The 25,844-nt window shown below is 42.1% G+C and overlaps 1 protein-coding gene across 9 annotated transcripts in view; it reads left to right on the forward strand.

The window, feature by feature from the left end:
- Nucleotides 1-514: 514 nt before the first annotated feature.
- Nucleotides 515-25,844, forward strand: part of SYTL2 (synaptotagmin like 2) — a 100,054-nt gene continuing 74,724 nt past the window's right edge. For all 9 annotated transcript variants that reach the window (XM_061204062.1, XM_061204066.1, XM_061204065.1 and 6 more), the window contains exon 1: nucleotides 515-656. The gene's annotated coding sequence lies outside the window, so the exon portion shown is untranslated. The remainder of the gene's footprint in view (nucleotides 657-25,844) is intronic.

The following is a 25,844-nucleotide window of genomic DNA, read 5'->3' on the forward strand; positions in this document are numbered from 1 at the left end:
TCACCGCTTATCCAGGTATTATTGTATTAGATATTTTAAAATCATCAGCTCATTTAATCCTCTCAACAACCTGTGAAATATTTTTGTTTATTTTACTCGTGAGGAAGCTGACGTCCGGAGTGGTGAAAGCACCTTGTTCTGTACCACTGTGCGCTCCTTTCCACTGCGCCGGGGCTGACCCCGCTCTCTGAGTGGAAGGGCTCCTGGCGCTCCACGCTCTCGGGCTCCAAGGACCCCTAAAGCAGAGTGGTCAAAAAATGTGTTGCATTCTTTATCTGCACAGTGAAAAAGTTGTTTCGGGGTAAAAGTTGTTGAGAAGGAAGCCAAGATGGGGAGCTAAGGGGGAGAGAAGAAACAGGAGGGGGCGGGGAGGGGTGGGAGAAGGACCCGAGAGAGGGCTGGAGTCCAAGGCAGCGGAGGCCGGGCCGGGCCGGGGCGGGGCGCGGGGGCGGGCCGGGCGCGGGCGCAGAGCTATTGGCCCGTGCGTCCGGGAGTGGCCCCTGCGCGCCGGCCCGCCGCCCGACGGGGAACCCGCACGCGCCTCCCATCGCTGACAGCGGCCGGGCGGCACCTGGACCGCAGGGCGAGCGAGCCGCGCAGAACCGCCAGCACCCCGCCAGGGGAGAGGAGGCTCGCAGCGCCCAGTCCGGAGGAAGGTAACGCGCCGCACCGCGCTCGGGGTTGCGGGGTTTGCTCCAACCGGCCGGGGTCTGCGGCCAAGAGCACGAGGGAGGCGGCGAGAGGCTGTCCCTGCCCGGCAGCGCGCCCGGCTCTAGCCTCGACTAATCTGCCCACTCGCTGTGTTACCTCGGGCAACTTTCTTTCCCTCTCTGGGTCTGTGTTTCCTCCTCCTTTAAATGAGGGAGTTGGTGTTGAATGATGATGCTTTTCTGGTCTTCTGAGTTCTAAAACGTGAACTTCGTTTTGACACCCGGCAAGCGCCGTTTCTCAATTTCCCACTCACGAAAGAGCCGGCTCCGCTGCCCAGGGGGCGGTCTCCAGGAAGCCGAGGTGCTTGGGTAGGCGGCGGTTCCGTGGGCTGTCGCGTTTCCTGGGGCTTTCGAGGACTGAACCTGGGCTTGGGGCTGGCTGCTGGGTGGCCCTGACTACAGAGTAACTGTCCCTAGATTGCTCAGGTGGAGTAAGGTAGGGCGTTAGGACCTATCTACAGGTGTGGGGTTGGGAAGGGGGAGTTGGGTGCTGATGATTTCTACCTGGAAAATAAGCAGATTTGTTTTGGAGTTCTCCTCCTACACCCAGACCTTGTCCCGTGGTGAGTTATAAATTACAGGAATGAGATTTATTATCTTTCAAAGTAGAAAACCAACTGCTTCAGCAGCTAAGACATAGGGCTCTCCCAGCATGTAGGAAGTGGGCCTCTCTCTCTGCAGCCATCCTCCTCCCTCTTCCTTTTCCTCCCTCCTCCCTTTATAAATCCCCTTTGACTTTGAGGGGCTCCACTTCCTGCCTGAATGAAAAGTCCTCATTTTCATTGAGTGCTGGTTTGTGACCAGCAGCCTCCAGGGCTTTGGGCTCTGGGTTGAGATGGAAGCCTAGATAAGAACAGACTATGAATCATACTGTCAGCCTCTACCATGCAAGGATGTGCAGAGGAAGCCCCATGGGGTTTCAGACAGACAGACAGACAAACACTGGAAGGTGGGATGGATTCCAACTGCTGTTCAGCTTCCCGTCCCCTTCTTGGCAGCCATTCTCAGCTATGCAGCCAACTGTCAGTAGGCTGGAGCAGCCAGAGGAGGGTGCTTGAAAGCAGCAGAGGACTTTGGTGGGTTTCTGTGGAAGGTCTCCAGCAATTCTCTCCCTTCTCTTTCCCTCAGCCCTTAGTGTGGTATCCAGGTGAAATCAGATTCCAGGGCCCATCAAGAGCAGCGGAGGAGGGGGGCAGGGCAGCGGCAATATTGACTTTTTGGCGGGCACTTACGGGCCAGACACTCTTCTTTGCATGGAACATGTCCTTAGTTCTCACAAAACCACGTGAGGGCTGGTATACTGATATTTACCCCATTTTACAAATGAGGAACTGAGGCTCAGAAAGATGGCTTCCCTTAGTCACACAGCTAGTAAGTGGCAGAGCTGGGATTCAAATCCAATCTCTCTGATTCTAAAACCTGTGTTCTTTTCCCTTTTTTGGTGCTCCTTGAGTAAGGGCAAGTTGGAACAGTGACAGCAAAAATGATTGTTATTGAGTTCTCACGAGGTGACAGACTCCATTCAAAGCACTCTAGAGGTGTTAGGTCATTTATGATGCAGGCGTTTCAGTCATTCTGGTGGGCATCAGTGATGCCTTAGCCTCTCTCAAGCAGCAGTCCCGTTCCAGAACGCCTGCCTGACCCCACCCAGCTGCTGGTGAGTGGGCTGGGTGAGGGCCCTGTTTGCTTTATCCTGGAGGTGGTTTGAGGTCTCATGAAAGATTGATTGTCCACAGCTGATCCGTTAGACCTGACCGTTGGCTTGTGAATGATCCCACTGTCCCCTAAGAGGCCTTTCTCAGGCTCCGCTCAATAAACATTTGTGGAATGAATGAATTAGCACCTTGTGCAGAGTGGTCTGCTGTCCTGAAGAAATGTGAGGCGGCCCCTGGGGCAGCCCGGGCCCTCACCATCCTCAGAACCCAGGATGCCGGGCCAGGTAGTTCTCCCCGTTGGGCAAGGAAGGTAGGGCGAACTGTGCCCCTGTGGGCTTACAGATTTCCCTGCTAATGTGTTGGCTGCCACCTGTTTTATAAAGGAGTTTTTAAAGATAGTAGATGAAGACAAATTTGACTTTTTAAAAAAGTTAAAAGGAAAAGTGACGTAGTTTTAATCAGGTTTCTGCTCTCTCAAAAAGGGGGGGAAATGAGATGGTACTATTTGCCTTAGGGCTTCCCAAACTTCTCCATTAGAAGAGTCTCTAATAGCAAAAGAAGCCTGACAAGTGCTCCTGGGGGTTGGGTTATAGTTCAGATTGGCCCCAGCGAGCACGAAAATTGTTTTAAGGATTTATGCAGGTTTTTTTTCATTTGATTCCGTTATGTCTGTCAAATTTAGTTTTTCTGATAAATATTTATATATAGTTTTCTTCCCCAAAATATTTGTGTAAAATTGGTGTCCTGGCATATTGCTTTATATTTTTGCGGGGCTGAGAGTACCCAAATGGAGAAACAGGGCAAAGGTTCTGGTCTGGGAGCTTTAAGTATTGTTTGCATTTTCTAGTCACTTGGTTCATAGTGATAGAGCTTCCCAGCCTCCTGTGGTGATAACCTCTTTTCCCAGTTTTCAGAGTGAAGAACACATTTAAAAAATAAAAACAATCATTGTTTTCCCTCCCCACAGACTTATTAAGATATAAATGACATTGCATAAGTCTAGGGTGTATACATGATGATTTTATACATGTATATATCACTACTATTTTTCTTGTAGTGAGGACGTTTAAGATTTAGTCTCTTAGCAACTTTCAAGTACGTAATACATACTGTAGTCACCATGCTGTATATTAGATCTTAAGAACTTGTTCATTTTATAACTGGAAATCTGTGTGCTTTGACCAAGATCTCCCTGTTTCCCCCACTCCCCAGCCTTTGGCAATCATCGTTTTACTCTCTGTTTCTATGAGTTTAGCTTTTGTAAGATTCCACGTGTAAGTGATATCATTATTGTTTGTTTTCGTATTACCAAAACTATACCTATTTGTTGTAGAAAAAGATAAAATACAGATTAGCATTAATAATAATACATCTGTACTCAGAAACTACTAATGTAAAACTTGGGATACAGCCTTCCAAATCTTTTCTCTGCATATGTACGTTAAAAAAAAAAAAAGAACAAATGAATATAACCCTTATTTTTTTTTTTAATAAATTTTTTATTTATTTATTTATTTATTTTTGGCTGTGTTGGGTCCTCGTTTCTGTGCGAGGGCTTTCTCTAGTTGCGGCGAGCGGGGGACACTCTTCATCGCGGTGCGCGGGCCTCTCACTATCGCGGCCTCTCTTGTTGCGGAGCACAGGCTCCAGACGCGCAGGCTCAGTAGTTGTGGCTCACAGGCCCAGTTGCTCCGCGGCATGGGGGATCTTCCCAGACCAGGGCTTGAACCCGTGTGCCCTGCATTGGCAGGCAGATTCTCAACCACTGTGCCACCAGGGAAGCCCAACCCTTACTTTTGATTGTATTATTGTCAGGGCTAAGAGCCATCTCAGGTTGCTTTTGAAAGAATGTTGAAAGTAAATCATGAATAATTAAAGACATCATAAAGGTTAATCCTGTTTGTGAACCCCAAAGTTCACCCCCTAGAGTTCCCCTGTGTCATTTAGTTTCCAGCAGAAAGAAGTGCCCGCAGTGGGGCTGCTGCTGACATTACGGGGTCAAGTTGTGCTCCTTGTTAAAGTGAGTCAAGCATCTTAAATGTCTCAGATGTAACAAAAAGGTAGCTCTTCAGCGTTGTTAATGTGCAAAACGTGAGCAGAAAATTCTAAAGCTAAATAGCACAGTGAGGAGGAGAGAGCCTTAGAAAAGGTCCTTGCGCCAACATTGCATTTTAGTACCTGTGTGACTTTGGGTAGCTTCTGGGAACCAGTTTTTCCTTCCGTAAATTGGAAATAATGACACCTACTTGATTTTTCTCCACCGAAGTCACTAGGAGGGCCAAGTGGCAGGTGTTATTGTTTGTTACTTGAATTGCATGTCAGTGTGTATGCAATTTAAAAAAAATTTAAAGGTAGAAAAAAACAAAAACATTGTCGGTCTTTATAAAAATGCTGAAATCTAACTCCTGGGCCTAACGTTAGTAGGACTTAATTATGATGCAGATGCTCTGTTGGATCCCTACTCTGTTTTCTTCAAAGAATATAGGATTCCTACATGGCTGGCATCTCACTGATCTTCATCACAATCCTGAAGCGAAGAAAAGGACAGAAAATAGTCCCATTTCACAGAATAAAAAACAGGCTTGCCGTTCAAGGGAGCTGTTCCTTTGCACAGGGAGTCCCAGAGCTCCTGAGGGCCGTCTCTAGCTGCCTAAAGCAAGGCAGAGGCATGCTGGGAGGAAGCAGTGAGAGCAGCCGGAAAGGTGATGATGTACCCCTGGGGGCGCTCACCCAGCTTGGAGCAGCTCTGCGGAGAGGAACGGGCCCTGTAATGGGAGGCAGGTGGCTTGGCTTCCACTCCTATCTCACAGATAGGCTGTGAGCTCTGAGTTTAGTCATGTTCTCTCCCGGAGCCTTGGTATTTTTTTTTTTTTTAATCTATAGAGGGAGTTGGGCCAGATGAAGTTCTTTCCAGTCTCAAAAATCTATGATTCTGGGTTATTTTCCATTTACATTTGCCCAGATAAAAGTTTGGTAGAGAATCCAAATGAATCAGGTGTCAGAAAATGTTCCCACTTCCTGTTGCTTTCAGTGCCCCCTCATTATTTTCTAAGGGTCTTCCCAGCTGACTGCCCTCATGCAGAACACGTGATCCATAGATCATTGAGGGGAGAGTAGTTTCTGCTCATCTATTTGTTACTCTTAATCTAGAACACCCTCAGATTGTAGGAGGGAGAACTGCTTTGAGGCAACTTTTGGGAAGGTAGGTTGACAGAAGTATAATGAAAGCAGGTTATTTATGTTAATAAGGCTGTGTGTGTCACGAAGTACTCACTTCTGAAATCACTAAATACAGTACTATTCTTTAGTGCCCACTGGGTATTGGTCCTGTGCTGGGACCCTTGCAGAACGTGAGAGAAGCACACTCTAGAGTGGTTCAGAACCGTAGGCTAGGGCGAGGGAGGGAGAGAGGAGACCGGAGAGAGGAGAGAGCGCCAGGTGTGGCTGGAACACCTTGGAGATGAAAAGGCCAATTTGGGAAAAGATTGAGGCTCTAAGGGCTTGGAATCTCTGGTTTAATTCTGCATCCAATTGCCTGGCACTCAGTGGGAACTTAGTAAAGTATTTTCAATGAATTAATAAATGAACAAATGTAAGAATGAATGAATCACTCTTCTGAAATGAAGTCTATGCTGAAATGTGGTGTAATGATCCTCAGGTGGTTGCAGTGACTTTACATATGTGAAGTACTTACCACTTACAAAAACACGTTGCTATGCATTATCCCTCAAAATGATGATAGAGATTAAAGAAAGCCAAAATAAAAGCATTTCCTAATGTCATACTTTGTAGATATTTTGCAGCAACTAGTAGAACAGATTTGGTTTGTTATTCATAGATAAGTCTTCTTTCTATAAATGCATCAAGAAATATTTGAGAGGGGGGTATAAGACCTAGTAAACAATTCCACAAATTTGCATTGTGAGCTAGAGGGAGAAAGAAAGGCATTGCTTAACTTCTGAGTCAATAGACATTCTTTTTTCCCTTGTAGAGCATTGTTTTACTGTAACTCCTGGTGTAACTGACACCATCAGCTTCTGATTAGACAGATGTGTTTTGTGGTGCCATTACTCACGGCCACAGGCGCCTGGTCTCTCCTGCCACTGGCTGAGTCAGTTGATTAAAACACAGGGCTCTGCGGCTGAGGGCATGGGCTGGATCCCAGGCCAAGCCAAGGCGCCCTGTCAGATCTGTGCCTCAACCTCTCCGCCCCCTCTGCCAGCCATCTGCGCTGGGAAGAAGACTGAACTCTGGCATGTTAGATTCTTTAGGGCAGAATCTTCACCACTGCTGGTTTTAAACTAATCATTTGAATTTTAGAAATAAAGGGTCTGGCTCACAGACTTAGAAAATGAACTTATGGTTACCAGGGGGGAATGGTGAGGGGGACAGATAGACTGGGAGTTTGGGATTGACATGCACACACTGCTATGTTTAAAATGGCTAACCAACAAGGACCTACTGTATAGCACAGGGAACTCTGCTCAATATTCTGTAATAACCTAAATGGGAAAAGAATTTGAAAAAGAATTTAAAAAAAAGAAATAAAGGGTCTGGGTTTTCAGTTTAATTCTTTGATTCTTTTTTTTTTTTTTTTAAAGAGTAACACTTTTTAAAAAAAATTTTTATTTATTTATTTATTTATCTTTAGCTGTGTTAGGTCTTCGTTTCTGTGCGAGGGCTCTCTCCAGTTGCAGCGAGTGGGGGCCACTCTTCATCGCGGTGCGCGGGCCTCTCACTGTCGCGGCCTCTCCCGCTGCGGAGCACAGGCTCCAGACGGGCAGGCTCAGCAGTTGTGGCCCACAGGCCCAGTTGCTCCGCGGCATGTGGGATCCTCCCAGACCAGGGCTCGAACCCGTGTCCCCTGCACTGGCAGGCAGATTCTCAACCACTGCGCCACCAGATTCTTTATAGAATGCATTCTAGGGTTGTTTCAGGTCTGCCGTCTTGGGACATGTTGAAGGGCGCATCCTGAGACCTTGGTTGTCCCCCAAGTCTGCAACTATCGCCATAGCATATCACTTCCTCAATGTGTCTGTAAAATGGGAATGATCAGACCTGCCTCACAGGTTGTTCAGAGGATTAAATGAGGGCGTATATTTAATGGTCATATATTTAACGTGGGGGGCTGATGCCCAAAGGTGAAACCAGGCTATAAACTTGCCCCTTATCTTGAAGGCAGCAAGGAACTAATGGAAGTGTCTCAATATTGTGTGTGAAATAACTAGACTTTAGGACAGTAACACTGTCCAAAGTATGGAAGGTGGATCTGAGGTTGATCGAAGGCACGCTTGTTTGGACTTGTGGGAACAGATAAGATATTTTAAAGCTTTTGGTAAAAGGTACTTGTAGGAGCAGAGATGGTGCTGCTGTTTAATTCAAAACTTCTGGAGGAAGGTACACGTGTGTTGGAAAATGGTGGCTCCATATACTAATTTATGGACTGGACCACATTGGAGATTAATTCCAAGATGATAACTATGCCTGCCTTAGCGTTAAGCATATTTACCACTTTTAATAAGGACCCAGGTGTGCTTCTGGCAAAACGATTGAGGCTTGGACCCAGAAAGAATGTGTAAGGCCCGTATTTCCAGAATTGAAGTTCTGGGAATTGTTGACACCCAGTACGTGCTGAATTTGCTTCGTGCTTTGCAGAATTTCTCGTGCTCAGCAGGCACTGCTGTGGTTAGCAGTCTCTGAGTTTCCTGGCGGGGGAGGAGCAGGGAGGCGTGGGCCACAAAACTCTCATCTGTGGGCAAATCGCAAGAAACTGAGTGGCCCTTTTCCCCAAGCCATCAGCGTCAGACACAAGTACACACAAGTGTGTGTTTGTATGTTTCTAGGCCTGTGTTTCTGTTTCCCTGAGTGTTGTCGGCTTTATCCAGACCAACGGGAAAACCTGACATATACCCGGAGTTCCTCAGGGAAGAGCCCCTGGGGAGATCAGCCTCGGTCGCTAGAGTTGCCTAGAAGTGGAGAGGATCACCTGCTTCCCACATGAACTGGGTGGTGGCCCGAGCCAAGGGTGTGGAGGAGATGTGGCTCCACCTGTCAGAAGCTTCCGGGAACAGATGTTTGTGGAATGAAGCACAGGTGTTTGCTTGGTGTGTGAGGAACTGCGGATGGAGTGGACGTGCTCCCTTTTTCCCTTCTCTGGTAACCTTTCCCCATAATCTCACTCTCTGAGTCATCAGGAACTGAAAACTAGTCTCAGGCTGACAGGTGGAACACAGGGAGCAAGATGTACCCTTTAACCTCCTGGAGGCACCTCACCTTGGGCTTTTGGAATGTGAGACCTTTGAGCCTGTCTTCCTCACGTGCCAAGCCCCAGGTCCTTCTCAGTGGGTTAATCAAGCAGAGGAGGAATCCTTTGATAGATTCGGGTTTGGTCTCTCTCCTTTGAGACCACAGGCACCAAGACAGATGAGCTGTGGGTGGGAGTGGTCAGCTCTTTGAAGGGTGTGTTTGTGTGCTTCACTGCCTACAGGTACGATGACCACGTGTTTAAGTTTAGTTTGATATTTAAGTATAGTATGACTGGTTGATCTTTGGTGAAATTTTGTTGCTACTCTTTTTAAACTATTAATAAATAGCGAACGTTTGTTGATAAAGGGGCAGCATGCTCTGGGGGGAAGGATATCAGACTTAGAGACAAGAGTTAGTTCATTCAATAAATACTCAGTGTTTACTGTGTGCCAGAAATTGTTTTAGGCTCAGAGTCCAGTGGGGAAAGCAGGCGTCTATAATTACACATGGTGTGATGTTAATAGTCAGATGTGAGTATAGAGGGAGGTGGGGTGGTAAGAGGGAAGAGGGAGCAAGTGCCAAGGGCTTCCTGGAAGAGGTGACACTTGAGAGGAGACTTGAGGGATGAATAGGGATCAGAAAGTTAAGAGGGGCAGGAAATAGTGTGGCGGGCACAGTTTCACGTTCAAGGCAAGGTTGGCAGGAACTGAGGCCAGAGACGTAGCGAGTGGGCTGAACATGGAGAGCTTTGTAAATCTCATTAAGGAGACTGGACTTTATAAAATCCTAACTTGTATTCTGCACTGTGTGAAAATTGGGCAAGTATTTCCTCTCTGAGCCTCAGTTTCCTTATTAGTAATATGGAGATGATAATGATTGCCTGGCTTTATCTCATGACATTATAGTGAGACTCAAGATAATAATAGTGGCCAACAATTACTGAACACTCACTATGTGCCAGACAGACTTTGCATTAAGCTCTTTACATGATTTAACTCATTGAATCCTCACCACAACTTTATGAGATAGGTACTATTATTGAGCCCATTTTATAGATGGGAAATCAGAGGCATAGAAGTTAAGTAACTTGTCTCAGATCAGAAAGCTAATACATGGTGGAGTCAGGATCTGAACCGAGGCACTCTGGCCACAGAGCACTTCTCAGTAGTGTGCACGTGTGTGTGTGTGTGTGCATGCTTATGTTTATAGTGCTATCTCTCTGTCAAGCTTAAGAGCCTAGTTATGTTTGCTTGAGGGAGAAGAAATGCGTAGCTCTTGACTTGCCGTGTGTAGTGTTTGGCCTCTCCTCTGCTATAGCTGAGCCTCTAAGCTGGCTTCCTCCACATTTGCCATTCTAGTCGCCACCTCCTTCCTGAGCACTGGTTCCTCATCTCCATCGGAGTTCTAGACACAGCCACTGAATTTTCTGCCCTGCTATTAGTTTTTACCTTTAACCTGGCTGCCCTTCCAGGCACTTCTGGTTGAATGCACTAATCCCGCAGTTGACTTAAGAACTTTGAGTCTTGTTTGATTCCTGCATCTCCTGAGGAGCATTGTTACTGCTTCCTTCTCAATGTTGTTCCCAAAGGACATTTATATTTCACCTCTTTGCACCTTCTAGCTCTCTGCGGCTTTTGTGAGATCTAAGGCAAAAGCCCTGGTCCTTTCGATTATAGTGACTCCTCTCATTCATGCTAAAGTAACATGTTTAGAAAAGTAAAAAAACTCACACACAGACTCCCCCATTACCCACTGCATAAAACTCAATCTCCTTAGTTTGACATTTGAGACCTGTGTTTTAGATTCATGTCTTCCACTATCCCCTTCTATGAACCCAGTCTTCCATTCAAACCGTCTTCCCCTCTCCCTATAGCAGCCTCTGTGCATTGTTTACATAGCTTCCTGTCTGTGCCTTGTTTACATAGCTTCCTGTCTGTGCCTGGAACGATACGTTTATTCCCCTTCTTGAGCTCTTCCCTGCCCTGTCACTTACTCTCAGATCTTACCTGTTCCTAAAACTGCAGCTCTGTGGTAATTCTTACCAAAATCTTCCTGGTTCATCACAGCAGGAAGTTTCCTCTCCCTTCTCTAACTGGCTTAGTGTTTGGCTTATACCTCTTTTATGGTCGTCATCGCATACCACCTTGTGTTAATGCTCTTTGTGTACTCATCTTATCGTCCCTATTGGTCTGAAATTTCTTAGAGGGCAGGCACTTATTGTTATTTCCTTACTGCCTGGAGCCCAGCAGGCTGACACAGTACAAATGTGCTGAATGAATATATTTTGAAGCACTGAGTTATATTCACTATCTTTTTTTTTTTATAAGAATTTCAATGTGTCAATTGGCTCTAAGAATTTAGTGGTCAGAGGGCAGTTATTAATTAGGTATTTGGGATTTTGCTTTGTGTGTGCAGGAAAGGATTAACATAGTGAACCTGAGACTGCTTGTCCTTAGAAACGCCTGCTTGCAAGGTTGGTCCTTGACTGGTATCTGGGAACTTGGATTGCAGAAGGGTTCCCACCACTCTATATGATACCAGTAGCTCACTGTATATCTAAACTGTGCAAACAATGCAGTTTATGCTGAGCACCTGCTTTCCTTCTGGGAGTCTGGAATTTGGGTACATGCCAGGCAGGGGGTATCTACATGACCAGTCTCCAATAAAAACCCCTGGACGCTGACTCTCTAATGAGCTTCCATTGTTGTTAACATTTCACACATGTTGTCACAACTTGTGTGTATGACTCAGCTGAGATGGGCCTCTTTGAAGCCCATGCCTGGTTTTCCCCAGACTTCACCCCATCTACCTTTTTTCCTTGCTGATTTTGCTTTGTATTCTTTCACTGTAATAAATCATGGCTGTATGATTGTATGCTGTCCTATGAGTCCTCCCACTGAACCATCAGAAATCTGGGGCTGGTCTTGGGGATCCACTCAACACACCATGAAATGCCACAGATGCAGACCCAATCCTTTTTTTTCTTTTTTCTTTTAGCTAAAACTTCAGAGTTATTAAAGTTTTGGAGTGGTTATTGGTCCTCACATAAGAGAAGAACCCAATTCTTAAGACTGTATGCATATGGGCATGTGAATGAACATAATGCTCTGTGAGATAAAGCTGAAGCCTTCTTGATTGCTCTCTGTAAAATTTGGGTGAGAAAGAGCTATTGGAGGAGGCTTGGTTTGATTTTTCATAACATCTCAAGTACTGTCAGAGTCCTAAAAATATTAGTTATCAGAACTAGGCTCTTAGAAAAACTAGGGGCAGTATTAGCCTGGGATCCACCCATTCTTATTATTCCTCTAAATCAGGAGTTGAGTTCCTTGGGACATTTTTCCTGCCTGAAAATAAGGGGTGGGCAGGGCATCCATAATGTTGAGATTCTATTGTGTCAGATATCAGCTAGGTGTTTAACATGAATCATTTCCTTTAATCCTCACAAAGATCCTCAAAGGTAGGAATTTTAAGCTCTACAAATATAGTTAAGGAAAATGAAACTTAGAAGAAGTGAAATACTTGTCAAGAGTCACACAGCTAGTGAGTGGTAACCCTGGAATTCAAGCCTAGGTCCAAACTCCCAAGTCAGTGCTCTTTTTTTTTTTTTTTTTCCCATTGTGCTGCCTGAACACAATGGTGTGACTTCATAAAATAATTAATAATCAATCAGTGTATCAGCTCTTTTACAAGTGGCTAAGCCTTACCTGGGCCTCAGTAAATGTTAAGTTTTGAGAAGTTTTATCTTCTGGTCCCTAGCTGGAAGGTTTAGAGAAGGAGGAAGTTTCCCTGGCAATGGTGGCTTCTGTGCATGCCCTATGCTTGTGTGTTGCCTTTCCAGGGTCCTGGCTCTATTCACACGGCCCAGGAGTGTGCTGCAGTCCATGAGTGGGTGGAGGCAGGAATGGCCTGCTCTGTCATTTTGTCAGTTTCAGAGCAAGTGTGCCTGAAGTCTTTCTTCCTGATAATCTTGGATAAAAACTTATCTGGGAACAATTGCATTATGAAATTTGAAAGTAAATGGAGAGTTGTTTTTTTTTTTTAAAGAATAGAACTATAAGGAGGAGAATAGAAATAGGTGATTTGGGGTGCCCTCTTCTGTTCTTATTAGTTTCATCCTAGGAAATGTTTTTATACCGCATTGCTTTTAGATGATAAGCATATTTCAATAAGGAAACAAGGCCTTGGGCTCCACAGAGTACAGTGGGAAGTGCTGGGTATGAGCAAATAAATTTAGCATCCGGTACAGGGCCCAGCACAGACTAGGTACACAATGAACATTTGTTGAATAAATGCAACTGGGGGTAAGTGTCTTACCTCTTTTGCTGCCCAAAGGACAGAGTAACTTGGGCCCCAGTTCCCATTAGTGTGCTCCTGCTGAGGAAGGGAAGATTCACTTTTTTTAGATCAGATGTTGAACCTGGGGCCAGGCCATCATCATTTCAGAGAATGAAATGCAAATGGTTTCTCCTTGGTGGGATGACATTTTATTTGTGATGCTGAGAACAGATTTAGTGGTGGAGGTAGTAATAATAACAGCTAGTACTTAGGTAGTGTTTATTATGCGAGACTAAATGCTTTACACATACAAACCCATCTAATCCTCACATCATACCTTTAAGTAGATATTTTACCAGTGAGGAAGCTGAAATGCAGAGAGACTAAGTAACTTGCCCAAGGTCACATATAAGTGGTAATTCTGAAATGTAAATGTGGATACCAAAAAGCAGCCACTTAACTGCTCTTCAGTGATATTATAAAGGAATAGGAACCTAAGCATTTTCCCCCAATTTTTTTTTTTATTGTGGTAAAATACACATAAAATTTATCATCCTAACCTTTTCTAAGTATTCAGTGGCATCAAACACATTCACAGTGTTGTGCAGCCATCACCATCATCCATCTCATAACTCTTTTCATCTTATAAAACGGAAATTCTATACCCATTGAACAATAATTCCCCATTTCACCCTACTCCTACCCCCTGGCAACTACCATTCTACTTTCTGTTTCTGTGATTTGATTACTCTAAGTACCTCATGTGAGTGGCATCATACAGTATTTCTCTTTTTGTGACTGGCTTATTTCACTTAGTATAATGTCCTCAAAGATCTCCCATATTGTAGCATATGTCAAAATTTCCTTCCTTTTTTAAGGGCAAGTAATATTCCATTATATGTATATACCACATTTTGTTTATCCATTCATCCATCAATGGCTACTTGTGTTGCTTCCACTTTTTAGCTGTTGTGAAAAATGCTGCTGTGAACGTGGGTGTATAAATATCTCTTCCAGACCTTGCTTTCAGTTCTTTTGGGTATATACCCAGAAGTGGAATTGCTGGATCATATGATAATTCTACTTTTAATTTTTTGAGGAACTGCCATACTATTTTCCACAGAGGCTGTACCACTTTGCACTCCCACCAACTCTGCACAAGGGTTCTAATTTCTCCACATCCTTGCCAACACTTGCTATTTTCTGTTTTTTTTTTTCTTTCATAGTAACCATCCTAATGGATGTGAGATGGTATCTCATTGCAGTTTTGATTTGCATTTCCCTAGTGATTAGTGATGTCAGGTATCTTTTCATGTGCTTATTGGACATTTGTATATCTTTTTTGGAGAAGCATCAAGTCTTTTGCCCATTTTTAATTGGGTTGGTTTTGTTGTTGAGTTTTAGGAGTTCTTTATAACTTTTGGATATTAATTCTTTATCAGATATGTGTGATTTTCAAATTTTTTTCATTCTGTGGGGTGCCTTTTTACTCTGTTGATAGTGTTTTGATGCACAAAGCTTTAAAATTTTCATGAATTCCAATTTATCTATTTTTTTCTTTTGCTGCCTGTGCTTTTGGTGTCATAGTCAAGAAGTCACTGCCAAATCCAATGTCATGAAGCTTTTGCCCTATGTTTTCTTCTAAGAATTGTATGTTTTAGGTCTTATATTTAGGTCTCTGATCCATTTTAAGTTAATTTTTGTATATGGTGTTAGGTAAAGGGCCAACTTCATTATTTTGCATGTGGATATCCAGTTTTCTCAGCATTATTTATTGAAAAGACTGTCCTTTTTCCATTGAGTGGTCTTGGCACCCTTGTCAAAAATCATTTGAGGGAACCTAGGCATTTTGAAAGGCCATCTAGTTCTTGCTATTTCTTTGTTTTATTTATTAAAAGAATAGTACAGGTGAAAGGCTTCTCTTTCCATGAATTCCTGGAGCAATTTCTGGTAATTCTGCTTTTCTTTTAGATCTATATAAACCTTAAAAAATATTTTAAATTTTTATCAGAAAGAAATGAAAGTTCATGTTTCAGTCTTTTCATACTTTTCCCCCTAACATAATGTTGTTTTTTTCTTCCCTCAAATACCAGGCAAATAGTAGAAATCAAGTTCAAACAAGCAGCAAAGACTTTATAAACTCAAGTTCCCCCACTGGGAGACCAGTTCATGGAGAAACATGATGACCGGTTGGGAATTTGGATTCTTTTGAGTTTTGTGATATGAAAGTCTATTGTGTGACCTTGAGGAAATGGGAGATTTTATTGCTTGTTCTGTTGTCCTTTAGAGTTGAATGTGCATTTTTGAGTCATTGGAGCATGGGGGTTGAGGAACTGTGAGCTCTTTTCTCTAATGAGTTTCATAGCATCGTTAATTAAAGATGGCAAAGTGTTAACTTCTCATTTGGACATGTTTCCAGTTGTGCTGGACTTGTTTTTCAGACCACATAGTTATTTTTAATTAAATATTTTGCGGTGTTCATATTTGCATTGAGGGAGCGTACTGACCAAAACAAAGTGGAAATGCAATTGCTTGCTAGATTCCAGCCACAGATCCTCCAACCTTTTTTTGGTAATAGGATTTTTCATTTGTGCAGAACTAAATAATATGACAGCTGTGAGGCCTTAACCATGGAAATGCCTATTTATTTGCCTGTTGGAACAATTTCCATGACAGAAAGTGTTGAGAGCATGCCCTTGATTTTTAAGGACAGGTTTATAAAAACATCAGTTATGAGATATATCAGCTTACATTTCATGCATGTTTTCAAAATCTGATGTGGCTGAAACTTCTCTCCATGTCTGTCTCTTGGAGAAAGTTTATAATTCAAAATCCTTGAGGAGAAAATAGAAAACTGTTCGTCTCTAAAACATAGAATTTGATTAATAACAGTTCTCAAATTACTTTCTTCCTGATAGGTATTTGTATTTTGTAATGAAACTGGGCAGGTGGAGGAGCAGTTTATTAACAAACAATTAGCTTTTGTGATTACTTCTCTTGTGAAATCATTTTGAGTCTTTGGTTTATTGTTTCTAAAAGGTAGTTGTTTGAGGAAGAGGAAAAATCCTTCTGGAGACTTCAAGGTACTTAAAGTGACACATTTCATAGGAGCCCCATTTAGCGATGGTTTGCATTAAATGAACTAGAAGGTTAAGCTACAGGTTAAGAGAGAAATGAGCAGCCCTGACTGAGAAGAGAACACAGAAGGGCAAGGGACATGTGGCTGACAATGGCTGCCACTGCCCTGTCAGATAACCCCTTCTGGTCTATCCCAGAAGGGTCTGAGGGAGCTCTATTGGTAGAGCCCAGGGTCATCCCTAATTTGAAGAGGTTAGAGGCTGGGTTGGTGTCATATTTTCCCTGGTGAGTTGTGTCTTTTTTCAATGATTCAGAGTGCAATCTATAGAACAACGGGCTTTCGCTGAAGCAGACTATACCCCACATCAGACCTTGCTCATCTGGCTTCCTTTGACTCACACTGGGTACGTACCCAAATTTAGCACATAATAATAATCTTTCCTATAGAATTCACCAGTTACATACTGTGTGTAGGTTCGATCTCAGCTAGACTGTCAGCATGTCAAGGTTATTCATCCCCTTCTCCTGTAGCTTTTGTATTCCTGTAACAGCTGGTAGGATTCCCAGGGAATGAGGTTGAGAGTTATGGGTCTTTCTCAATTTCAAGAAATTGAGAAAGCGAACAGCTATTTGCTGCATGTATTCCCTTATTTATGAGCTCAAAGTTTAGCTATATGACTCCACATGAGTTACTCCCAATATCTTGCTAACCACACGACTGAAGCCAGAAGAGAGGGATTGAAGTGGGCACACATGAGAGACTTCAAGTATGTATTTGAAGAACTGTTGTAGGCGTGTTGGAAAACAGCTGTTTGCTGTGTCCACAGTGGATGTGCAAAAAGGAACAGATGGCAGATTAGATGGTAAAAACTTAGATGATAAAGGGCTCGTCCACCTTTATGATAGGAAAGGAACTTAGAAGTTGTCTCTTTATTCTACAGATGAGGAAACTGAGGCAAAGGCAGGTTGAATGATGAATCCAGGCTCACAAAGCTACTGAGTAGCACAGTTAGTGTTGAATTAATGTCTTGAGGCTTGCCGTTTGCTGTTTTCCCATAATCCTCTACTCCCAATCTTTAATCATTGCAAACGCTGTGACTAGATGCTCAAGTGCTCTACCCAGCAAAACTGAGGTCTCTTCCTTCTGGATTTTTAAAAAATTTTAAAGGCTAGATGACTATCTTCCTGGTGGAGGGGGTGTGCAAGTAAAGTCCAGAAAAAAGAATATTTTCTGGAGGTCACTGTGAGCCAGTATACTTACTGAGAGTTCTTTGTTTTGGAAGATGCACATTTGTACACATGTACCATTTCTCTGCCACACCATACTTTATCTCTTCACCCTGAAGTAGTTTCTAGGTCATTTGGTGTTCCCTTATGCTGTGGAATGGTGATGGGGCAGGAGCTGCTAGCATCCTATGACACATGCCAGTTTCCCTAAATAGAAGGTAAGCAAGAATCCTCAAGCTGGGTTTTTATATCTAAGAAGTGAGAGCCCAGGGATCAGAGGAAGCTGCTGGGAGGCTGTCCTTGAAATGCAGATGAATTTAGAATGAAAGAGAAAGCACAGTGTTTGGTATGTAGTTGTCACTTAAGAAATAATTATTGAACAAATGAATTATGGTGCGTCTCTTCCTTCCCTTGTAATTATAGAGCTGGAAGGGAACTTAAAGACAAATTCAGCTCAACCTTTTCATTTTATGGGATGAGACAAGTGAAGACTAGTGATTTGCCCAAAGTCTCACAGCTAGTTAGGGACTGTGCTGGGGCCAGGCACATGTCATTCTCTGTCTTGATATTATGTTACGTTGAACCAAGTGAAATTGTCATTTCTATGGATCAGAACATTTGCATATTGGCAATTTTGTGTGGTTTCACCTAATATGTTTGAAGGACCAATACTAAGTATACTTTCTTCTCAGTAATAGCAATAACAACCGTGGCCTTCTCTGTAAAACAAGCCCAGAGTAGTGTAGCTTAGTGTGAAGATCAAGAATACTGGTTCTGAATCAGATGATCCTGGTTTTATATCCTTGGTCTTTCTAAGCTGAAGTTTCCTCATCTATAAAATAGAAAAAATATTATGCACATCGCTCTTGAGATTGTTTTAAAGGTTAAACGAACTGATTCTTTGAAAGGCTTAGTATATAGTGCCTGGCACGTAGTAATTACTTAATGAGTATATGCTATTATTCATTGCATTAATAAGGAAGAGAATAGAACTCATAAAGTTTTAAAGATTTTTAATCCTTCTAGACAGCACATTCATTATTTTTTCTCTGAAATCTGTGGGTTATGCCATACGTTTATTGTCTAACTTGGACATATCTTTATATTCTGTTTCATACACTTCTGCTGGTTATAGGGAATATGCTTGGAATGATGTTCTTTTTTTAAGACCTTGGCTTTGACAAAACGTGCTGTTGTTCCATGCAAGATCATCATGGTAGAAGTAAAGCAAACATGTGTGAATATGCAAAATTAGACCAGGATCTCCATTAAGGGATGGAGTCTGTTCTGTAACAGTCATGCATGATTCCTCCTCAGTTTCTAGCTGAGGCCAGGTGTATAGTCAGGGCTCAAAATGACTGACCAACCGACTAAGTATATTCTTTTAAAACCTGGACCCTGGAACTATATCCAGTGTTTGTCCGTCTCTGTCTTATGGGTCAGCAAATATCTCCACTGCCTGGGCTTGGAAACAGCCATGTGTAAAGTATTTCTCATAAAACTCTTCATAACCCAGTGACACATCCAGAGCAAATATGTTTTCAGACAGCTGCATACTTAGGGGAAAAGTTATCACCCTCTGGGTAAGAACGGACTAAGGCACTCCCAGCCCTGAGAAGGAAGCAGTAGACTTACCCTGAAAACAAATACTTCCCTGGCAGAGAAAATAAACAGAAGCCCTTTCTCCTTCTCTTCAGTACCACCAACCCACTATTCTTAGGGATCGTAGACTTTTGGGGTGTCTTGCCCTAGTATCTATGCTGCTTTTGGACAGGACCAAGGCGTGAAACCAAGGGGAGGAGGCCATGCCTGAGATAAGCCTTCTTCCACAGTGATTTGCAGGGAGGGGTACTTGCGGTGCACTGTCCTAACAGCTACCAGTAAATTCCCTTGTCAGCTTCCACTTGAACTGGTCTGCTCCCATTTCTCCATCCTCTATCTCCATTTACTTTGTACACATTACTTTTGCCATTGTAAATGGAAGTAAAGTTCGATCTTTAGAGAAACGTGCTACATGAATAAAACACTATTTATTGAAAAGGCATAAACTTACTAAGAATTGGCCACCATTTTGCAAAAATAAGCAGTATCCCCCATTTTACAAATGGGAACACTGAGGTTCAGAGAAATTAGCTGGCACAAGATCACACAGCAAATAATCAATGCAGCTACTACTGCAGCCTCAGTGGGAGGTGATCTTTAACCTCACTGTAGGCCTGTAAGGCTGGGGTGGGGAGCACAGCTTTTACAGGCCTTTCGGAGTTAAGAAAATTGGAGCAAAAGGACTGTGAATTACTGGTTTACCCAGCTCTACTCTAAGGAGTAGAAAATGTGTACATTCCTTCATTCACATATTTATTAAAACCACTTTTATTCAGTCTCTGCTCTTGGTTCAACATTGTGCTAGGCACTGAGAGGGTATCAAAAAGGTAGAGGACATGGGTCCTGTCGCAGGAGCTTTTATCCTATAAGGAGATAAGTGTCCTGAAACACCTGTCCTTAATGTAAGAAGAGGAGTTTGATAATGTGATAAAAACAGTCGGTGCATTTAGAGGCGGGAGAGATCTATGTAGGTGGTAAGGAAAGATTTCATGTGTTAAACATTCAGTCTCAAATGGTGGTGCTTATGGTGGCAGAGGAGAGATTTCTTAAGATTTTAAAAAAAACTTTTAAGATATTGTAGATTCTTATATAGTTGTAAGAAATAATACAGAGAGACCTGTGTACGCTTTACCCGGTTTCCCTCAATGGTAACATCTTGCACAACTATAGTATAATAATCACAACTAGGATAATGACATCAATACAATTGTGATATCCTGAGTATTACATGTACTCACGTGTGTGAGCAAGAGTGCTCACCTGGGTGTGTTAAGTGCTGTACAGTTTTATCACGTGTATTCACCACTATCAAGATGCTGATCAGTTCCATCCCTACAAGGATCTCTCCCTTTTTTCTTTTACAGCCATCTCCATCTTCCTCTTGCCTCCTCTATCCCCATTCCCAACCCCTGGCAACTACTCTTCTGTTCTCCATTTCTATAATCTTGCCATTTCAAGAATGTCACATAGATGGAATGATAGAGTATATAACCTTTGGGATTGGCTATTTTTTACAGTTAGCATAATTCCCTTAAGATTCATCCAAGGTGTTGTGTGTATCTATAGTTTGTTCTTTTTATTGCTTAATAGTAGCCCATGGTATGGATATACTGCAGTTTAACTCTTCACCTCTTGAAGGGCATCAGGATTATTCCTAATTTCTGGCTATTACAAATAAAGCTGCTATGAACAAGATTTTTTTTTTACACTATTTATGTAGCATAGTTGGGTCTAACCTCAGGCAGAGCATGAAGTGGGAGTCACTGTCGTGCCTTCCCTGGGGATATTTTGTTCTTTCATTTAGCACTCATTCAGTGAGTACTTTTTTGAGCTAAGCATTATACTACTTACATTCTACTAAGAAGTAGGTGAATGAAAATTACCTTTGTTGACTCTTGGACTTCAGTGGCCTGTGGCTCTCAGTTTATGGCTTCTTTGGAAAATCAAGCTGGAAGGCCAGGGTGTGGACCTCATTAAGCTCCTGTGGACTCTGACAGGCCTCAAGAATTCAGTTTTCAGGGTTTTACTCTCTGAATTCTCCTGGACCAAGTCAGACTTTCTGTAGCATTTAATGATTAAAAATTTAATTGAAAATCTTACCAGTCAGCCTTTGGAATTATTTTGGAAACAGAAGAATAGAAGAAGTTTCTGCAGGAATTGTTTACAAATCTGCTCTTCCTTAAAAACAAAAATTAAAAAATGGGACCTAATCAAACTTATAAACTTTTGCACAGCAAAGGAAACCATAAAAAAAAAAAACGAAAAGACAACTTACACAATGGGAGAAAATATTTACAAATGATGCGACCGACAAGGGCTTCATCTCCAAAATATACAAACAGCTCATGCAATTCAACAACAAAAAAACAACCCAATAAAAAATGGGCAGAAGACTGTTATAGACATTTCTCCAAAGAAGACATACAGATGGCCAGTAGGCAGATGAAAACATGCTCAACACCACTAATCATTAGAGAAATGCAAATCAAAACTACAATGAGGTATCACCTCACACCAGTCAGAATGGCCATAATTAAAAAGTCTACAAATAACAAATGCTGGGGAGAGTGTGGAGAAAAGGGAACCCTCCTACACGGTTGGTGGGAATGTAAGTTGGTGCAGCCACTATGGAAAACAGTATGGATGTTCCTCAGAAAACTAAAAATAGAATTACCATATGATCCAGCAATGCCACTCCTGGGCATATACCCAGACAAAACTTCATTCAAAAAGAAACATGCACTCCTATGTTCATAGCAGCACTATTCACAATAGCCAAAACATGGAAACAACCTAAATGTCGATCGACAGATGAATGGATAAAGAAGATGTGGTACATATATACAATGGAATACTACTCAGCCTTAAAAAAGAATGAAATAATGCCATTTGCAGCAACATGGATGCAACTAGAGATTATCATACTAAGTAAGTCAGAAAGAGAAAGACAAATACCATATGATATCATTTATATGTGGAATCTAAAATATGGCACAAATGAACATATCTACAAAACAGAAACAGATTCACAGACATAGAGATCAGACCTGTGGTTGCCAAGGGGGAAGAGGGAAGGGAGAGGGATGGACTGAGAGTTTGGGGTTGGTAGATGCAAACTATTACCCTTAGAATGGATAAATAATAAGGTCCTACTGTATAGCACAGGGAACTATATCCAGTCTCCTGGGATAAACCATAATGGAAAAAAATATTTTAAAAAAAAGAGTGTGTGTGTGTGTATACACACACACACACACACACACACACACACACACACATATATATGTATAACTGAGTCACTTTGCTGTACAGGAGAGATTGGTACAACATTGTAAATCAACTGTACTTCAATTAAAAAAGTCAATTAAAAAATCTTCTTTTCTTTTTATAAGACTGGTAGACAAGGACTTTGACTCCTAGGAAGATATTAGACATTTGCCAGATAAAAGCTAGTTAAGGGGAAAGTTGAAATCCCACTTTTCCTTCTGTTTTATATCCCTGAAGGGGGTTTATTTCCATCTGCCCTCAAATGAGCTGTGTTGTTAGTTTGAGCCCATACTGAAAGTCTGTTCTATCCCCTCTGTTATTTACCATATGTCATTTCATTTGAGTTTTGTTCAGAATTACAAAAACCTCTGTCCTCAGGTGAGACTGAGTCCCACAGAATAGACCTCATTGGTGTTTTGCCTTCTAGCTTTTAGGGGCCCCCAGGTGCTTTTCCCTTTAGCGGGGACCATACATCATATATAGCTGTGATTTCAATGTGGAGTGGGTGTGGGATTTCTCTTGACTCAAATTGCCCTTTTCTCACCTCCTACTTCTTTCCTCCCCTCCTACTTCTTTCCTCCCTATCTTGAAACCTCTTCTGACTGATCCAAGTAAGAAGTAACACCCAAGTAAGAGGATACTGCATTAAATACATGCAAATACTGGTGTGTTGTAGCAGGCAGAAGGCTGTGATGTGAGTAACTAGTGATTCCAAGGGCTGATAGAAACTAGTTTGTAAATGTAGATGATGGAAACATTTTCCCCCTACCAGCTCTGTGGGATTGTGGGAAGAAATGAAACACTAAAATTTAAGGTGGTGGGTTTTTTTTTGTATAATTCTTTGTTTTAATGAATGTTGAAGGATGGTAGTTTTCTATGCTTCTGAGGTACATGAATGTAATACAATGAACATGTAATAAAGCGAAGCCCCATGATGATATCATTTATTTCCCTTGTATCTCAGCCTATAGTAGTGGCATTTGAAAGCTATTATTTTGGGGAATAATATAATTATGGACCCAGAATTTGAAGTGAAAGAGCATTGCAGGCTGACTAGTTCTCCTTGATCTCCTCAGTCTTTTCTTCCATTCTTTTTTCTTCTCTTGTATCTCAGATGGAAAAAAAAAAAAAATCAGGCAGAGAATATCATATCTTTAGATAAGGTTTTTTTTCTTCACATCTCTATTAATTTACTTAATTCCTTTTTGCAACACATTCATGAGGTTCACCACACTCCTTTTTTCTTCTTGGTGGCTTTGGCCTTCCAAATGGAAGAATAAGGCAGAAGGAATTTGAGGCATGTAGTGGTTAAGCCTGCCCTTAAAGCCCAAGCTCTATTTTCAGACCATTGTGTTGCACCATCTCTACCATTAAACTTTTACAAAGTTTAGTCTTAATTTATCTGAGTTCATTAAATGCTTTTCCTGGGGAAATGTTTCTTTTCTCCTCTGACTTGTCTCTTGGTGAAGATGAGAGTTCTCCCTGGGTTTAAGAAAGATGAATTTTCAGTTACCTTGTGAAGGCTGATTTTAGGACATTGTGTCAGGTCAGACCGAGAAGTTTGCTCTGGGGCACGTGAGCCATGGCTGTTGTGGCTGAATAGCATCCACTAGGCTGCTGGAGGCCTTCTGGCTCCTCCTGTCCTTGGGCTGCTTCAGAAAGTTCAGTCCGAGGAAACCTATGGGCAGAATCTGCCGGAGACTAGAAAATGAAACAAGCCGGAGAGTCTGCAAGGGTCAGAGAGAAAGGGGCAGGAAGCGCCAAAGACTTATAAGGCTACAATCCAGGCATCTAGAGAGTGACACCGTTGTCCAAGAGGGGCAGAGTGGCATGGAGGTCAAGCGTGTGGACACTGGTGCTGAACAGCTGAGTAGAGTCCTGCACTGCCACTTACTAAGTTACTTAGTCTCTCTGTTTCCTTATCTGTAAAATGCTCACTTTGGCATATAGTTGTGAGAAATTAATGATATAAAGTGTTTAGAACAATGCCTGTCATATGGTAAGTGCTGCCTAAGCCTTTGATATTCTTATAGTTATTATTAGTCAATAATAACTAATTTTGCCTAGTTTGCTATTTACTGTCAAGAATAAGGGCTATTTAATTTGGTTGTAAAATATCTTACTCTTTAGAGGAGCCTGAGCATTACTGAATGACTGTGTTAACTCGCTCCTGCCAGATTGGGATGGCGTCATTTTGGGCTTTGAGATGAAAAGTGTTCTCGTGAGTTATGGGGCCATGGCCTATTGTAGCCAAATTCTGCTGCGGTCTGAATTTTGCTCTCTGACCAGTATGAATCAGAGCATTTTATTGCTGGCTCTATGAGATCCCTCTTTGGAAAAGAAAGATCATCTTTTTCAGTGCCATTATTTTGCAAATGAGGTGAACAAAGACCCAGAAGGTTAAGTGACTTGCCCAACATCACATAGGTCAGGAGTGTCTGAGCTGGGAGAGAGATTGACCTTGATTCCCATGACAGTGTTCTTTTTCCAGTACATATGGGTTTTCCACAATCACAGTCCTCCTCTGAGGTGTAACGTACCTGATAAGTCTCTCTCACACAGATGTCCTTAGGAGGTATTTATTGATCAGTCTTCATTGATTAAAAATTTATAAAATGAGTGCTCATCTTCTTCTGTAATCAAAGTTATGGGTAAGATTGATTTACCTAAATATTTTCAGCTTTCCATTATAGCTTGACCATTTATTTAATATCTACCTCCGCTAGGAAAAAAAACAGTATAATAAAAATTTATAAGTATTACCTGACCCATATGTTTGTAGTTTTTGAAATGAAAACTTGAAATTCTATTATCAGTTTGTAGAAGGTAACTGTTATCTATAAAATACACACATATACCCATATCTGTGTGTGAATTAGTATTTAAGAAGACAGACGGGGGTGAAGTTCCTCCACTCCTCTGAGCCCAGTTCCTCTTCTGTAAAATAGGAATGATAATGATACTTTCCTTACAGTGTTGGACTGATGGTTCAGTGAGACAGCTTATGTACGTCTTCTAACATGGTGGGTCTTCATAGTGACAACAGCAGTAAGTAACTTCACATATAATCCTGCTAATCTCCCCGAAAACAAACAAAAAACCCCCAACTACATCTGAACCAAAATAAGCCTTGTTAGGACGTTGTTTTACTGAGGAGAGGTGCCTGATTTTACCCCCTACCTGGTCATCAGAATCCTGGCTTTATAGTCACTTAGCAACAGTCTTCTTTATATAACAATGGGATGAGGAGTTCTCAGGATTTCATAAATTGGTTGTAAATGATTGAGAAGTAAATATATATATGTGTGTGTGTATATATATATATATATTTATAGCATATATTCATGTATACAAATGCTGTTATATTCAAATGTGTATATATATTTGAAAATATATGTATATATACACACTATATTTTAGATAGGTGGATAGGTAGGTAGATAGAGTATGTGTGTGTCTATTCTGGTTCCTCCTCACTAAGCTTAGTCATTACTCGGCACTTGCACAAGGACAAGTCTTCAAGACGCCACTGGTAGATGTCTGTGGAAGGCTCTGCTGCGTTCTGATGAGCTCCTCAAGATGCCAGAAAGGCTGAAAAGATGCTGGCACTGGTTCTGCTGTCTAGTTTGGAGCTCTGTTTATCTTTGGTCATTGTATCCACTCTGCAAATAGTACTGGGTTCATGTGATGGAAAAGAAGGTTTAAATTCCCTCTGATTGGAAAGAGTCACTTTCAGCTTCAAGTCCAAACTCCAAAACCGTTTCCTGGGTACCATCATCATATA

This window comes from Eubalaena glacialis, chromosome 10, assembly GCF_028564815.1.
Source record: "Eubalaena glacialis isolate mEubGla1 chromosome 10, mEubGla1.1.hap2.+ XY, whole genome shotgun sequence".
Classification (NCBI taxonomy): Eukaryota; Metazoa; Chordata; class Mammalia; order Artiodactyla; family Balaenidae; genus Eubalaena; species Eubalaena glacialis.